The sequence below is a fragment of the Polyergus mexicanus genome, unplaced genomic scaffold (genome assembly GCF_030449975.1).
Source record: "Polyergus mexicanus isolate NDT 795.1 unplaced genomic scaffold, iyPolMexi1.0 SCAF_8, whole genome shotgun sequence".
NCBI lineage: Eukaryota > Metazoa > Arthropoda > Insecta > Hymenoptera > Formicidae > Polyergus > Polyergus mexicanus.
Genome location: NW_027223328.1, coordinates 509,228 through 525,478, shown reverse-complemented (window position 1 = coordinate 525,478; position 16,251 = coordinate 509,228).

Sequence of the window (16,251 nt, the reverse complement as noted above, 5' to 3'; positions counted from 1 at the left end):
GAGTCTATTTATTCGCCTGGCTCTGTTTGTTATGCCAAACTTGAGCATTTTTCAAATTATTTCGCCAACAAACGATTTCTTACTTCTCTAAAGAATCCTATTTAATATAAACTAGCAATGAATTGAATGACAAAATATTTCAAAGATATTTATTGCGTTTGTTAATTTTACAAAATAACGATAGGTAAGATCAGTTAACAATAATCTTGTCACAATATTAACAAAATACACATGGTAAAGTACATTTATTTCTGATAATTTATTACTATATATTTGAGATTTGGATACAGTTATACACAATTGGACATAGTAATTTTTTTCTCATCGACATGATTGCATTTGAAGAAAGATGCGTATTTTCTTTTTGTTTTCTTTCGAACAAAATTCGATTTTGTATATTTTTACTAAATCCTTTGACGGCTACAGGCAACGTCGTTTTTCGACTCGTAAAATTGTTGTCTTTTCTATTGGTCGGTCGGCTCCTCTCGAGTCATCTCGGTTTGATTTTTCGATAACTGAGCGTTGTCGTGCAGACACGGTCTCGTCACATTGCGGACTTAGACTATCTCGGCAAAATGAGAAAGAGAGAAATGGCAAAGGAAGAGTCCGGCGTTCTGCCGATCCTAATTTACGACCGGGATTTCAGGCGTTTATGTCTTTCCGATAAGGTCGTTCACGCAGATGCCAAGCCTGCATCGATGGATCTTCTTCATCCTATGCTCCCACTTCTTCTTATTCCGCCCCTCGTCGACTCTCGCGTATCGATAGGACGTGAGGAAACGTCACAGTGAAGTTCGTCTTACGTCGTTAACGAGAGCAAAGTAGGATCGAGGTGTCGATTCGTCAGCAACAGCGCGATTACGTCGGACTCGCGAAATTGCCAGCCATTCTTCCACGCTCTTCCCCCAAAAATGATATTGATCGACGCTCCGTAAAAGTCACGTTAATGTAAGATTTAATCGCTTCTGCATAATAGAGCGTGATCCTTTATTTCTCGATAAGATAGCACGAGATCGCTCCAGGTGCACAAATAAAAATTTCTTTCATCATTCATCGAATGCCGCTATTAACTTGTGTACTTGCTTAATAGAGATAATATTTTTAGCATGAATTTTTCCGTAATATCGAGTTTAAATGGACGATTGTGTGTAAGTTAAAGGGACGCGAAATGTTTCGAACTTCCAACCGATTTCAGGATCCCGCAATAATATTTGTTTAAAGGACAAGTGACCGGAGATTCGATCAAATTGGAAATTTCACCTTTCTACCGTCCACGGGAGGGTGTTAAATTCCCTGTGAGATTCTCTCGATTGGTCGGCGGGTACCCCAGATTTCCTGTCCGGAAGAATCGACAAGATGGGTTTGTTCACGATTTTTTATCGGGCCGACGCGTTCTTCTCCGATTTCTTATGCTCTGCCAATTTTTAGGACGAAGGATTTATTTTTGCTCTGAGCCGAAGGTACTTGAACAAAAATATTGTAAATAGTAATTAGTAAATATTTATTAAATTTAATAATAGATAGTAAAACAATCCAATAAATTAATATTTATTACTTCTATATCACAAGAGCGAAAAAATATTAGGGAGATTTAATTCTTTATAGACGTTAAATTGTCATTTTAAGAGTTCGAATTTTTATGCTAAGGTTTTTACATTGCCGGATATGGCTCGATGATCAATTTAATATTAAGACAGACAGAGAGATAAAATAGTGTCGCCTATTTGCGTCTAATTGTCGGATTTTTGACGTAAAATGTGGTCTTTGACCCGATAATCGCGTAAGGCTCGTTAATTATTGCTGGAGGGCCTCGTGGACCAGAAATCGAATCAGAGAATTACAACCGAAGTATATTCGTAGAATTAAACCCGTTGTCGAATAAAGTCACAGCGAAATACAAGAATAAGTAGCTCGTGCAAAATTATTTCGCGCTGCAGAGGCACACTGTAATATATCTATATGTGTCAGACTGGTTTGCAAAAGATTATATAATTGATTTATAGAGCTTGACACTTATTTTTACCTATTCTCACCCTCTTCCATTTCGCCATCTTAATTTTTAAAATAATTATTAGTAGACTTCAGAATATTCTAAGTAATGCTTGATCTTCTTTTAACTTTCATTAGCGACTTTTTGGCTCCTGGTTGTTCCTATATTTTCGATTTTAACATTCGAGTTTAAATGTTTTTGGAAGTAACTTTAAAAAAATTAGATATTTTATTACACTCAATTTATTTAAATTTCTTTAAACTCGAATTAAAGTTTTTTATTAAACTAAAGATTTAGTAAAATGTTTGGGGATTTGCTATTTATTTATACTTCTAAAATCTAATTTCTTATAAAAACACGAGATGTTTAATGGTTCATAATTAATATACGATTGATATATCTCTTTTCCTCTCTCTTTTTTTTAAATATTTTTACTAAATAAGTATTAATATAAATTGACTGCGATGTTCAAAAGTAGACGGGTAGGAAATTTAACATATTTTTTATGCATTTTCGTAATAAACAAAAGAAATTTTTTTTATGATTTTCTTTTTATCGTTTTAACAGATTCGAATAATTTGTATAACAATTATTTAAAATTTTCCTGAGTAATTCGTTTCTTGCAACTAGGTCAAAACGAATTGACCGAATGACCGATTAATCAGGGAGCAATTAATTAGATCTCGATTCGGCGCGCAAACCCCGACAAGAATGTCGTTCCTTGTTCCTCATCGAAGAACGAGGAATTGTAAACGAGGCTATCGGCAGATCCACACTTCTTACTTTTGCCCACTATCCTGCTACGTCGACAAGGGGGTTCGCTGAGGGTAGGGGAGGGGGTTTAGATGGCCAGAATTTATAGCGTCTTTGCGATGGGACCGGGAAGAGAAGGAGAGGAAGGGTAGGATGAGGCAGAGCCACCCCTCAGACTCAATGTTTTCTGCAGGGAAAGTCGGAAGTCGAGCCGAACCCTGGCCAGGACTAGCCGTCTACCATACGTCTTGCTAACCGACCGTAAAGGTTTAGTCGTCGAAACTGAGAGCGAAAAAAATTCTGTAAAATTGCCCCGTTCACCTGGCTGTCATTTTCGCGCGGCGTATTTGCGATTTGATTGTCTCGAATCATCCTCGCGTGTTTCGTGTCTTAAATCCATACGGTACGAACGGAATGAATTTTCGAAGCGTTTTTCGCGCGGACAATTGATATCCGTTATCGGGTAGATTTAGTTGGACGAGCGGGTCCCTCCATTTTCCGAATGGACTTCTGACCCCACCATCCCACGACGCACGGGGATGCTTTTTATTAGACTCCACCAGGATCACCCGGTATACCCCGGTACATCCGTGCGCGCGCGCGCGCGTGTGTGTATTCGCGCTTGTGTCTCCCTGTATAAACGTACCCGCGTGTTACACGTAGGAAGAGACGTCGTATATGCGAAGGCAGTGGCCATGTTCGGGGTGGAGGGACAGCCCCATTCGCCAAATTAACTGCGTTAGACCGGGGCCCCGGAATTCTTTACGCTTTCCTCGACCTACGACCGGCCATTTTACGCTGGATCTCGCGACGGAAACGATCGTCGTCCCTCACCCTCGATTTTTTTTTCATCGCATTTTCCTCCACTTACCACGTGTAATTCCCCCCATAGGAGACGTGCGTCGGATAGATTTACGACGGTATTACATTCGAAACGGCGAATTGCGCTTTGACGTTTCATTCTAACTCATTGTCACATTGATTACGATAATTCTTTGAGGATTCGATCTCGTAATGTATCTAATAATATGGTTGAGAAATAATATATTACGTCCATGATAAAATTCCAATAATTATTGTTGTTAATATGTATATATATATATTAATAAATACAGTCTTTCTTATAATTAGAAAACTCGTGTGTGTTATTTATGACAATTACTCGTGTAGCGCTATGTGAGTCTTGGGACGAGGGTAATTTCTTTGCAAACTTTTCGGAAAGGGGGCGAAAGTGCATAATGCGGGAAACTTAAGTAACGATTTCTCTAAGAAAGTTTTACGCGGCGAGACTTTAAAGCCGAACGCTCGAGACGGCTTCTTAATCGAATCACTAATGCTTGTAAAATCTTTGTTCGAGACTCCTTAAAGAGAAGGAGATGAAGCACCGCGCGCGGCCGAGAGTAAAAGCGTTTACTGTGAGTTGACGAAGTATCGGAATGAAAAAGCGCGAGTTCACTTCTACCGACTATGAAGTCTTTGAAACTATTATAAAGATCAGTTATATACGTTATTTGATATAATTTACTCTATCTATTAACATAATACAATCTAATATAACTTTGCCTTTTAATATTTTTATAATGACATTTTTCGCAAGAGCATTAAGCAATACTTATAAAAATAGAATATTTTATTTTATTTATTTTCTCGAAATATTATTCATATTAATAGCGAGTGTATGGTAATTTCTAGTCCTTATTTTTATCTCGCACCCCACTCTTAAATATATTGTTAAATAGAATTTATCTTTATATCCGTAATTTAAATTAAATGCATCCGATATTTTTTAAACTCCGCTCCTTTCTTCGAGCTCTTTCGGAGAATGAGATAAACGACGCTCCTTCTGAAATAAAGACAACATTTTCTTTACATGTAATCGAACTCCATTTTCTGAGAAATTAACGACGAGATCTTGCCGTTACTTAACCCGATGCCTATTCAATCAATCTACGGCGTGGGCATTTCCTTCACTCGCTACTATCGTTAAATTCGCGCTAGCCTGTCCATTCGGCGATGCATGAGATATCCGCGTACATCTCGCGGACATCTTCCTGAATAGGTGATCACGTAAAACTGATTTAGCAATTCGCCCATTCCCGGGCGGCGCGACCTTAGTTCAAATCGAGTATAGTCCAAGTCTTACTCGGGTGAACCACTACTAATCCAATTCCAGAGATCTCGAGACGTTCCGAGGTGAGTCGAGAGTGAGTGTGCAGAGTGTACGGGGGAGGGGGGGGGTTGTTCGGTAGGAAGGGGGGAGGGGATGGAAACGAGAGGGAGAGAGAGAGAGTCGTCGGGACGTTCTGCGGATAGTGAGGGGGTTGATGGCGATAGCGCGAGTGGGAGAAAGAGAGTGGCACGAAGTAAGGGTGGATCGAAGGTATAATATCGTCTATGCAAATAGCCTTTAGACTTACGTTAGACTGACTGAATATACTTTAGAATCGGCGCGGCACGAATTTAGACTGGCCGGCTCGTATTTTCCGCGGTAAGGGACGGACGCTTCCGTTTGTACACGGGCTCTTAAAAAATTCCATCATCGAGATTAGCAGCTTGTTACGTCGCCCACGCACTCTTTACGCGACGACGCATCTCTTTTTGAAGTGTGTGAGCGAAACGCGTTTAGCGTTATGCGAGGATAGATACATAATCGAGCCGCTATGATTAGATTTAATTGATTGCTGTGGCGGGCAATTTTTTCTCCCGATAACAGAATAGGGTTAAATTTTATATCAGTTGAAAAGTAATCTCTTTTACACTTTTATTTAATAGTTTTATAATCCCAGTAGAAAAATGCCCAGAATTTTCAAATTCGGATAAAAATAATTCATACAGTCTTTTCGATACTTTATCTGTAATAGTGATTATTGTATGATGAATTCCAGATTTTTAATAATGAAAGGAATAGAAAAAAAGCTCTTTGGTAGTTAAACGTATTTTATTTATAGATAATAATAATTATGTTACAATTAATTATCATCGTAATTATTAGAGCCTCCCTTCTGTTTATAAACACAACTCTGTCATGCTGCAGATAGAAAAATGTATATAAACATGTATTTATATAAGTATGCATATATAAATGAAATAAACTATAACAATTACAACGCACATATACTTAAAAAAAAAAAAAAAAAAAAAAAAAAAAAAAAAAAAAAAAATGGAAAGGATTAAAATCAGCGGGAAAGAAATATGAAGAGAGTGCGCAATTTCTACATAAAATTCGTGCGTTCAATAATTAGGCTATTATTGTATTTGACGATCAATATAATCAATACTTTATTATTTGGCTATTACTTAATATTTACATTTCCATACGTTACACGATTCGTCGCACGTGCGAAAAGCAGTCGAAGGAAAGTTGTGCCGAGTTGTGTGCGAGTAAAATAAGGGACCGCGGTAATAAGGGGAAAATGCACTTGAGTGGTAAACGTAGCCGATGGGGCGAACAGAGGGTAGCGAGAGGTGGTGGGGTGAGGAAGAAGGAGGAGGCGGCGGGGGGGGGCTGCAAAACCAAGCGGAGTAAAGGGGACGACATTAGGCTGGGTTACCAGACGAGACGAGGGTAGGACGTTTGAGGTCAGTTCGGGGCGGTTTTTTCAACCCTCGGAGCGAGTCGCTCAATACCAGGCCGCCCCTCGACTGACCAATGGTCGGCCTCCGGACCCCACCATCCGCCTCGGCTGACCAGCCAGCCGATTGGACGAAAATCTCCCAAGGGATACTCTATCCGACGAGGATACTCTCTCGCTCTCGGTCCCGGATCTCTCTACGAGATCCGCTAACTAACCGGAGAGAAGAGAGAAGGAGAGAGAGAGAGAGAGAGAGAGAGAGAAAGAGAGAGATTACGTACCGGGTGTACCCTCGATATCGGAGATTCCGCGGAGATATTTCCTGCCCTCGGCATTCACCGCCCAGTCTTATCCGGCAAAGGAATTTCTGATGAGGGATTAGAACGAATTTACTATCTCGGATACTGCACTGGTTATTCTCGCGCTATCCGGAATAGCATGGAAAATTGAAATCTCGTGGCAATTGATTCTCGTAAAGTAGTATTCATGCTACTCAATCGCGGGAAGCAGCAGTCAATTCATTTTCGTTTTAACTCGTCGATTCGCGAAACTCGACAGCGAGATTCTTGCCTGAAACGCCGAATTCACGTTATAAACTTTTTTCCTAATAATTTTACATCTGCATTTAATATCGAATTTAAGAAAGTAATAAGAAGAAATATTTGTTGCGATATATTGGCAACGAAAAAGATGTATTAAAAGCATCCATCCCGAAGTAAATTATGCGCATACGCATAAATGTCCATAAACGTCCGGAGTAATATCTTTACTCGAGTCAAGATGCACTTTATATCGATTAACGGAAAAGGCTTCCAGCCTAGGATCGCGATACGTCGATCTCTCTTTTCCGAGAGAGTTCGACATTTCCTCCCGCGTCACCCGCTAGACGCGTCGGGATAGAAATCGTCACGCTTCTCCGGGCCACCGTCGTCGTCGATACGAATGTATGTACGTCGGCGTGTTTACCAATGTTATCAGCGTAATAATGGGACACCCCGTATCCGTCCAGCGGAGCGCCAGGTCGTCCTACCGCTACTTTGCTCGAGATGACATCGGTCGTTCTACCGTGCTTTTCGTTAGATTTCGCCGTTACTAAAGCAGATGGGACTTGAGACTGCGCCAAGACTCGGATCAAGATTTAAAGACACCTTAAAGTTCGCGACGTCGTCGACGGCGGGAGGCGAGACGCCGGAAATTTCGGACCGCCATCGTCGACCACCGATGGAAATGAAATCGCGAGTTAACTCGGATCGATTCCTAACTTTGCTATTACGCTCTCCTTGGTCACGTCTTCCCGACCACTCGTGTAAAGGAAGCTGTTACCTAACAGAGTTATTTATCAAGATTTTAATTATTTTCCCTCAAATATCGCGACACCGCGCGTAAATAGTCTTTGCTCTTTTTTTATATTACATCGCTTCGCTTCGGCGAAGGATTACGGAAACTTACAATTTACGATAAATATCGCGGCTGTAAAATGTATCAAAAATTGATTCGCGCACCGTCAATCAACCGACATCCCGTATACGTATTTATACATGACGGTATAGTGATCGATAAACTTTCCCGCGCGATGAAACGATTCGCCCGCGATCAAGACATTTTTTATGACCGCTTCTTTTTGTCGAAACGAGAATCACAATTCATCCGGTAGGGGATCTACGATTTTTTTCCTTTTTTTTCTTTTTTTAACACGACAGGTATCTCGCGCCGGTTATTATTTTTTTTTTTTCCTCCTTCCGACTCCATCCTCTCCTCACTCGTTCTCTGGCACAGACAGGGTCAGGAGGAGGGAGGACTCGGGGGAGTGAGGGGGCGAGTGGTTGAGCCCACGGGAACGGGATCAAAGGAAGAATTATCAGGGTTCCAAGCGCGGCCCGGGATTTGGTCCCGTAGGAGACTTACCACATGTAAATAAGGACAGAGCTTCTGTAGCTTGGTGCTGTCCTGCGTAAATAACATTTTTCCGATAGCGCTGGAATAAACCCACCCGTGCCAGTCCGGTACGAATCCTTGGCACATCGTCGGGCTCCTTTGTTACCTCCTTTCTCGTCTGCATAATTTTGAATCTTCGCCACATTTTATCCCGTCAGATATCGTATCGCGGGCAAATTGTGTATCTAAATTATATTATTTTTATTTTCAGAGAGAATGAGAAAAAAAATATTGTGCTAACAATTTTGAGATTTGTATCGATATTTTTATACACAGAAATAATTATAATAGACAGATTCTTCGTTTGTTCTTCGTTTATAAATTCATGCATATTTATAATAATTTTGTAAGTTTTGTGGATGATGCAGCTTTCACATATATTACTATACGCATAAATATTTAGCATAAGCAAAGAATTATTCCGATATATACGCATGATGAAGAAATCGGGTCTAATAATAAAATATGGTACTTATCTCGTTTCAATTTTTCGACGATAACACAATTTTTTCTCTGTCTACGAAAATTTAGCGATAAAGATGATAAGCGCGAGCGAACCTTCGGCGATACAAAATTACGTTTCGAGAATTCAAAGGGCAAAGGGATTTTAATACACAACACATTTCGACATTCCGAGCGTCTCTTGATTTCTCGCGTTTCTCGCGTTTATCCATCCGTTTTTTCCTCCTCCTCCTCCCCTTCTTCGTCGGAGCAAGAGCAAGAGAAGACGGGTATTTTCGTTTCTTTCCCTTCTTTCTCTCTCTCTCTCTCATCTCTCTTTTTTTTGGCCGGGCCAGCATATTCGGCTCAGTGGCGGTTCTACGTTTCAAAATGTATGCAAAAGACCGAAGCACCCCGCGCATCCTAACACGGTACACCCCGCGGAGAAAAGCTAGAGCTCCCTCGATCCCGGCGTTTTCTCTCTCGAGTATTTCTCTCGAGATTGACGTCACCGGCTGTCACGAGAAATAACCGAGGGTGTCCTCGAGAAATCGTCAGAAGCCGATGAAAACCTCTCTGTCAGGCGAGTTATCGCGCGTTATTGCAAACCCGCGAGACGGTATCGTATACAATATTTTTGCCAGACTGTACCGGGGTCCAGCCGGCGTAGTTACCATCGATTCGTGGTCGCAACTGTTTCGTCGTTTAAAAAAGGAACGCCTCGAGTCCCGGGGTGGAAAGACATCTTTTCCCGACACATATTTCTGTTTGTCCAAGGGGCCGGGCACCAACCGCCGAACAATATAGGGTCATTTTACGTGTTTCCTTACAAGGAAGCAGGTTGCCGTTCTTCCCTTGGCGCGTTATCCTTCTTCCCGTAATACGTCACTTTCCTCACGTATATTTCGAATTTAACATTCGCTTATAGGGAAATTCTTGCAAACGAATTTAGTTCTTTAATACCACAGATAATTCGAAATAACCTGGTCAAAGTAATCAATGATATCCCTACAACTTGCCACACTTATTAGACACGTTAGATACAATATATATCTTTTACCGTTATCAGCACTAAATCGTCTCTCATATTTCGACATATTATAAATTTTAAACGATACTTGTCAAAATAATGCATTTGAAATGTCACGTAATATTTGTCGCGAAATTTGATAAACGATTGGATCTTGCGGGCAACTGTACCCAGTAGCGTTGAACGGCTACTTCGAGGGCTTTGCGAAGGCGACACGGATCCCCCGCATATTGATTCGCGATAATTTCATTACTTTTCCCAGCTTCCTGCTAACCGATTAATGTCTCTTCCGAACAACTGTCTGCCAATTGAAATGCAAACGAGAGCTTCACCACCCTCGATACCTAATAATCTGTCTACTCGAGTCGGGTTCGGTTTGGATTTTGAGAATTTCGGCCGCTGCTGATTTTCTCCTTCGCGCCGCGATAAGGGAACATGTAAATATGAAGATGTACACCCGCGAGAGCTCGCGCGGCAGAAACGGATAAAGCTGCCGGCTTGGCAGAGCGCGAGGAGGTAAAAGGGCGGCGAAGGGGATATAAGAGCGAAAGCTAAGGGGGAGAGAAGAGAGAATTTTATTGGCTCTGACTTGGCGCCCCTAACGTCTGCTCGTTTGCCTCGCAGATTTTCATATGTTTTCATCCACTCGGAAAATTAGGACGTTATGCGGAAATCGGACTCTCGCGAGTCTCTCCACGAGAGTCTTTGTGTTTTCGCCATACGCACGGTTCCTTCTACACGAGTTATTGGTTCTCGCTGGTATAGACGTATAATATACAATATATACCGGTTCTTCAGAAACGCGCGCGGACGCCAAAACACTATACGATTATTTAATCATTCGTTTAACGCATTTGTAGTACAAATTTATGAGAGAGATCAAATTTGTATTTATATATAATGTCGCGTGACAATTATTTTATTAGAGACTTCACAAATTAGATTCTTCAAGTAGCGTGTTTTTCCTCGAGGAGAGAAGAGTATCCACATCCTACGTGTAGAGTAATATTTAATTAACATTATTTTATAGCGAATTACACTCAGTGTCGTGGGCTTCTCTCTCTGTACAGAGAGAATTCATAAAGAATTCATAAAGAGGGTAAACGGCGGCTCTCGCGTACGGATCTTTTGTTGTGGCGCAAGGAGGTCCATTATTACATGGAAACGAATGCTTCTCGCCAGCCGGCGTCATCCTGAACTAAGAAATTCAGCATCGGCTCGAGGGTGGTATTCGCCGTGTCGAGACGCGGATACATCCACCGCAGGAGGGCGGCGCATAAAAAACATATTTCGCGGTCCTGCCGGGACTGCGGGCAGGGTGGACCTTCCTAGTAATATATCAAGCCAGATCGATACTATTCCTCAGACTTCGGTTGTCGGAAACCTTCCAGGGCGCCCGTCCACCTCCTTCCTCCTATTCTCTCTCTCTCTCTCTCTCTCTTTCTCTCTTCCTCCCTCTTCGACGGCTATACTCTCAAATATCCTCCAAGTTGGAACACCGGCAAGACGTGGATAAGCCAGTCATAGACGTTGGGAATTCGACGAATCCTCGCGCCGCACTTGCCGCACGATGATTTGATCAACGATACGCATACCGTAGAGCTCCTTACAGCAGCGAAAAGGGATGATCTTTATAGCGATGTACATTTCGAGATGAATTTGAATAAAGATATACTTTTTTTTTTTTTTTTTTTTTTAACGAAAGAAAATTGCAAGAGTCATTTAGCGAATAGTTTTGAACGATTCCGTCTCAGTATTAAAACAAATGCCGTTTTTTTTTTTTCGGTTTATCGTCTGGCGCGTGTGTATCGTTGAAAAAAATATCCGATAGTCCTCCGACACCCTATATCGCGATATATCGCGAGACTTGAGCGTCTTTAGAGACGCGGGGAAGGCGAATGACGCGCTTGAAAGGCAGTAACGAGGGAAAGTGCCGCCGAATCTGTATCGATCGGTCCAAGTGAAGTGCCGGAGAGGGCAACGAAATCAGATTACACAAAGGCCTCTTACCTGATGCGCCGCGTGCGAGGTCTGGCCCAAAACTGGCACCCCATCGCCGGGAGAGGAAAGGGGTAAAGAGCCTTTTCCGCGGTCGCAAGTTAGGACGCTCGTTCCGCGTGTGCGTGCGTCCGTGTGCGCGCAACACCGGGTGCTATACGCAATCGGGTCTCGCCCTTTCCCATCCTCGCTTTTCCCCTCGCCCCTCGCGTCGTCTCTCACCTCGATCGGCGTTACAACAGCCCGGTGACAATCTTGTAATGCAGCCGCGTGTGAGTTTAAGATAAATCTTGATATCGCTTTCCAATCGATCAGGTTGCGCGCGAAATCGAGCAACGTTACTCTGCCGAATATAATTTTTACATTTGCTATCGAATACACATATACATGTGTGTATATGAATATATATGTATATATGCATATATATTGTAGAAATCTTATATATGTATATACATATGTATATATGTATATATATTGTATTTATAATGCAAGAAATTTTTCCCAGCGGATGATATATTTGGGGTTGCTTGGAATGATTTGGCAATGAATGAAATTTGAGTTTAGATCTACGGTTATAGTTTATTCCTATGTCAGTTTATCCTGGATGTTTTCCTAGACGATATATTATCATTTATGGCTTACACCTTTTTTTTTAGCACCGACTATTTTATATCTTCGTACTCTCCTCGCAGATCGCCGGAAATCCGCGCGTATCTCGAACGCGAAATTTCGCGTCGCGCGAATACGATTCCCCGTTTCCGGCGTCGCGGTGATTCGACGTGATCGGGATGAAAAAGAAAAAAAGGAAAGAAAAAAAAAAGATCTCCGGGAGAGGTGGGGTTTGAAAAACTCACACGGTGAAAATCCGGGATCCGGTAGGAGAGGATTCGCTAGGTCGAGAAGAGAAGATAGCCATGCGCGATAGCGCGAGAATTCGCGCGGGCCATTGGGCATAGGTCAGGCAGAAGCCAATCCGACGAAACTCTCAGATATATGATAAAAATTGACTGGAGGCTTCTTCCCTCCCTCCCTCTTCCCTTCACCCATTTTCCCGCCGCGCCGTGGAAGGAGCACGAATTTTCGTCCGTCCCTTTAAATCCCTCGGATAACACCGTGCGAGAGGAAGCGTCGTCCACCATCATCCCCTTCGCCATCCCCGACGATAACATGCGCGATGGGCTTGGACGAAGCAAAGAAGAAGAAGAAGGGGGAAAGCGAAGGGTGAGCCGGCAAGTCATCGGCGACCGATCGACAAATGATCCCGCGGCTAAAATGCGCGAGATAAGATCGGTCCGATCATTTTCTCCTGCATCAGCTTCGGTCCATTTCTTTTTTTCTGAATAGAGTTCGAGATGAGTCTTATAACCTAGGCCTATAACTTTCGTTCTCAATATTCTGAATTGCATGGCGTTCAGACGTAATTGAATGTTTTTATAATGTGTATATGCTGAGACAGATTTTAGGTATAACTAGATTTGTTGTAATATTTTAATGAAAGGGAGAAAGAGAAAATAAGAGATATAAATTTTTATAATATTTTATGGCAATTTTTTTTTTATACATCGGTTAACACACAAACTCTTTTTCATTTTCAACAGTCGTCGTTGTAAAGCTTTTCAAAACGTTGGGACTTGTAAATGCGAAGTGTATTAATAAGTGCCTTGTATAATTCTATATTTTACCCCGATAAAACTATTCCGTGGCGTGCGACTTCGCGAGATAATTACCATACGACGGCGTTATGATTCGCGGAACGAGTACCGGTGGAATATCTATTGCCAAGGGAATTTAATATCGAAGGAATCCGTTTTCACAGAGCGATGTCGCCCGGTATTATGATTCATCGCGAACGAATATGTCCGTACGTTCTCTTCTACGAAGAGTGAGGCCGACGCGAAAAAAAAAGAAGAAAAAAAATTCGCGGCATCCTCCCTTTCTCTGGTTCTCTTATCCTAACAACTGTGACGCCGGCAGTGCGCGAACTTACCTGGACGCGGAAATTTCCTTTGCAACGTACGGGAAATATTTTCCAAAGACCCGCAAAGCCTCTCCAAATCCACGCCGTGTATGATATCACCGCGAGCGGTGAAAGTTTTGTCGCCCTTCTCGATTTACTCGTATAGAGGAACAATACAATTTGTGATACAACATTTTAGGCGTCTCGATGATGATATAAATATCTGTTATTAATATTGTAGTTATACTATTTAAAAGTCTAATTTTTATATATTTATTATATATATATAATTATTATAAAATTGCAGAAAATCTTTATTTGCAAAACGAAAGACAAAGATGCTTCGTTCTTCTTATCGTATTCGTTGAAATTGTTTCAACGGGAAATTGTCGAAAGATACGATAAATCATCGCGTTACTGATCGAAATACACGCGGATGGCATACGACGCGTTTTTCCGCTTCTTTTGTTACTCCGAGAAACGCCGGAAAATGTGGGACAATACATGTCCTGGTCGGACCCGGCCATTTTTGTATTTGTTTGAAATTTTAATGTGGTCGCGGCCGGGACTTGACGGCGCGGCCGAGGGTGGTCGAGGACCAGGAGGGTGGAGGAAACACCATCGGGCGTAAACTGGCGGCCATTACCTTCGATTTCGAAATAAATTGCGCGCCATAAACAGGGCGGTTCGTAAGAATACATACGACCGGCTTACCACGAAGGTACCCAATGTTCTGAAAAATGTAGCCACCGCCGTTGCCGATATCGATCCCTTCGTCGCCCTCTCGCCTCCTTCTGCCTCTCCTTTTCTCTTCGCTCGCCCTTTTTTTTTCGTTCTCCCTCGCGGACGAAAGGAAGTTGGTCGCTCGGGTTGGCTTAATTTCACCCCGAATTCAGTCCTTTCCAGAGAGAAAGAGAGAGAAAGAGAAAAAATATCTTGGCGACCTTTGACTTTGGAGTTCCTTCTTTTTGGCGCTCCGTTCTTGGCATCTATCCGAAGACGTGGCACGTCAAAGGGCGATCTTGAATTTTTCAGCCGGTCGAAAATAGGTGTGGAGAGAGATACTGACATACATTAGGTTCGTTTGTGGAAAAATCGCTCCAAGCGATGTTGAAACTTTATTTGATTTTATTGCCTAATTTATGCTAAAAAACAGAGAGAGATTCCTTGCTTGATTTTAAAATCAATATGCAAATTTAATAATCTTTATTTTTAAATTATACTATTGATTATCGAATTAACGTTCGTCAGAAATCTTTAACAATTTTCTGAGTGTATTACTACTTTTATATTATTATATGAAGAATTATATTGGGTCGTTCGACTTATTCGATTATTCTACTTAAATTTACGCGATGTAAATAAGAATTTTGGGAACATATTTTTAATTCTTTTCTTTTAAGATGCGATTACCTAACGCATTAAATTTCGACATACTTCCGATCGGCGGAAATTTTAACGTTGAGAAGAGGAAATAAAAATTGTCGCCCGTAAAACAAGTCCCGCAGCGGTCGAGTCGGGGAGGCGCGTGGGCTCTATAAAGACTGTAGCTTTTTCCATTTCCTTAACTTGTGATCCCCTCGTTTCGTATTAGGTCGGTCGATTGTGCGACTCCACATTGTGCGGGAGGGCAAGGGGTGGGAAAGCCAACCGCTTTTGAAAATGGCCGCTGCCGCGAGCTGATAAGGAGGACGCACCGCGCGTTGTCCGAGGGGCTCCTCGACAAATGGCCCGTCACGATTCTCGTAAATCAAGGCTCAGAACCAAGAAGGACCAAGGGTGCCCGTGCCACGGTTTTGACTTCTCGTTTTGCCGCGAAACGAATAATCCGCTTAACCGTCTCGCATTTCTCGAAACGATCGAACGGTTAAATCAGCATGCCTTTTGATTTTTTAATTAAAAGTAACAAAACCAATTACAAATAAAATCTAAGATTAATAATTAAAAAGGATTATATATACAATATATCTCGAGAAACTTTTTCATAATTTTTTTTTTCATCTGTAAATTTTTCGATTAATTTGCGGCTATATTTCTTTCTAAAATGTGACATTTTTAGTATCTCTCATTGTTAGCTATAAATGATTTAACATTTAGAAAGGGGGATAAAAGGAATTAATACGTTATTGAGAAAATAAAATTTTTCTTTTAATATTAGTCGACTATCATTTTATTCGCAACGATTACATAAGATTGAACATCAAATGACTTTTAAAATCAGTAGAACGTATCAGAAAAATCTAGATATTGCGCCAAGAATTCAGAAAGTGTCAGTACAATCGAAAATGTCTGCCGTTGCAACCCACTGAATCGTAATTGTGCACAGCAGCGAAAATTGTAATATTCTGTGACGAATACCGCTAGCATGTAACATTGCATGGCATCCTGTCGCGAGTATATAGGAAGTTATTTCATACTACACTATCGTTATATAATTATTCTTTATTTAATTTATATAATATGCCGTGTATATATGTGACTAACATTTTTTATATTAAATTCGATTAGGCTTGAATACCATTATTTTTTTTTTCGCATGTTAAAATATATACCTGCTATATTTTCTAAAATACGA